Below are 2,563 nucleotides of genomic sequence, written 5' to 3'. Positions count from 1 at the left end.
CACTGCAGGGTATCTGCCTCTCACTGAGAGAAGGATACCTGCAGCCCTCAGCTGCTCAGGACACCTGGTCCAGGCAAGACTCAGGCCTCTGTGGAAGGTGGGCTACGTGGTCCTGGGCTGACTGGACACAAAGCAGATCTCTCACACAGGGAGCCCGGGCACTGCTTCTGCCCTGCCTTGTTCCTCTCTTCCTCTCTTCCAGAGCACTATGGGAAAAAAGAAATCCAATCACTGTAAGGGAGGGAAAAGAGGTGGGCTGTAGAAATATTTGTCTGAAAATAACCCTCATGCTAATCTGAGTCCTGACAGCAGTTCTTGAACAGGAGCCAGGTTAAACGTGTGCCTGTGCTCTCCTCAGGGGCCAAGGTGCCTGGGCCATGCTCCAAGAGCCTGCTCCTTCTTTCCTAGGGCTGCACTGCATCCCCAGAGCCATCTGTTTCATCCCCACTCACCTCCCTCACAGCTCCATCTATTCACCACCATCCCCTCCCTTGCCGCAGCACCCCCACTGCATCCCCCCATCCTCTGCTGGCCACAAAGGCACCTTGGGGCAGGTCCCTGTAAATCTTAGAGCCACCCCCATGCTAGTCATGAGTGATGGCCAGAATTAATGCCCATTTCTGGCAGAGCACTAGGCTGTGGTAGGCCAGGGAAGGTTTTTCTGACATAGCTGTCAGCTGCAGGAGGGGAATATTGCATCCCATCCCACCCACCTTGCTGGCTGGCTGTCAGAGCTGTCCCTCTGGCAGGTGGGACTGGGCTCTCTGCCTCCTCCCAAGCACTAGAGAATGGCTGTACCACCCACCAGCTGGGCTGGGAGCATTCAATGAGGCCATGGTGGAGCAGCTGGGGGTGGTTTGGCATGAAGCACTGCTGCCCATCTCCTCATGCTGAGACCTCCCACCACCCACCATAGCAGAGCTCAGCTGCCTCCCTGCCTCCAAACAGAGGGTTTTTTCTGCCTTCCTTTCCTTCAGGGCCTATATAGTTAGGTTTTTTTTTAAGGTAAAATTTGCAGGATTCCTTAATGTCATTGACCAAATTCCCTTTTTTTCCTAGGAGGCACAAGAGAAGAGCAGAGAAAGGCTCTCCCTGCAAGTAGGGTTGTTCTCAGCCAGGGACACCTAAGGAATCAACAGTAGAGATGACAGGATTAGTAGATCTCCTCTTTGGTCTTCAAAGCACAACAGCCCTCAGAATCTATGGTGGACAGGCTGGACACCAGTGTGGGAGACAGACACTATTTCCCATCAGGTGCACTCATCCCAGTCCACACACCTGTTTTGTGTCAAAGGCATCCCGATCTTGGTGGGAACGTACAAGGACCTTGTCCCTCTGGGGAAACACAGACCTTTGGCCTACAGCCTCTACACAAAGTCAGGCCAAGCAGCCTCATTGTTCCACAGGTCTCTTATTTCCTATGCACCTCACCATTTTTCCTGTCCCTGGAAGACATTAGGTTTTTGCTGCAGACCATTCCCAGACTCTCTCAGCAGGGCGGGTGACTCCTTACCTGGTGTCCTGCTTTAACAAAGTCTGCCTTTCCGTTGGGGAGGAGCCCACTGGCCGCAGGGGCGGTTCCCTGTGGGGCCTGCAGAACCAATCAGCTGGCTAGTCTGAAGAGCCAATCAGCTGGCTAGTCTGAAGAGCCAATCAGCTGGCTAGTTTTGAAGATTGACATCCGGTTAAACCAGTCAAGAAGAGTTGCACACGCCTCTGTGGAAAAGCAGGTTTAAAAACCTGCAAAGCCCGGGAGAAGCTCTCTTGGCTTTCGGCCTTTGAGCGGGAGGCTGGCTGGGCTGGGCCATGCCAGGCTCTGCTTGACGCTGGCCCCTTCCCGGGAAGCCCACCAGACCCCATGCTGGCAGGGTGGCTGGTGCCCCTTCCCGGCAGAGCCTGCTGGTCCTTTTTTGCCAGCGGTGCCACTGGGCCATGCCACTGTTGGCCATCCCAATGCTGGGTACAACGTGAGACCGCGAGCAGAGCTGGGAGTGGCCCCGTAGTCAACACTGGAGGCAGCCCCAAGGTCAGGAGCAGCTGGGGCCAGGAGTGGCCTCCGTCATCCTGGACCAGGAGCGGCCAAATGGCCAGGACTGTGCGGCCAAAATCAGCACAACCGGGACAGCGGCACACAGCCGTGGCTGACTTGGCGTGGCTCACAATGAACTTTGTTTAAGCTGTTTTTTGGCAAGCCATGCTGTGGACAGAAGGACAAAAATGTCTGCAGCAGCTTTTCCTGTTTTCAGTGCTCCACATGAAGGAAAGCACTGAGTAGAGCCAGCGGCCGGCACAGCTCACACGGTGTCGGCGGAGACCACGTGGCCAGCAGCAAGAGGCACGGCGAGCGATCTCTCTGATGCAGAGCCTGGATGAGATCAACATTTCAGCACTGCAGAGCTCTATAAAAACTGTTTCAGTTGATTAAGCCTGAGAACAAATGAGCCTACAAACACTGGTTCTCTCCCGAATCAGGAAAAGGTAAGGGTGAAGACACGTAGAGAAAAAAACATGGGACACTGAGGTCAGTGAAAAAGGAGTCAAATTCTAGACAGGAGGGGATTGA

The sequence above is a fragment of the Onychostruthus taczanowskii genome, unplaced genomic scaffold (genome assembly GCF_017590055.1).
Source record: "Onychostruthus taczanowskii isolate IOZ18803 unplaced genomic scaffold, ASM1759005v1 scaffold1, whole genome shotgun sequence".
NCBI classification, from domain to species: Eukaryota; Metazoa; Chordata; class Aves; order Passeriformes; family Passeridae; genus Onychostruthus; species Onychostruthus taczanowskii.
The sequence above is the reverse complement of the archived record's forward strand: the minus strand, read 5'-3'. Positions refer to the sequence as shown.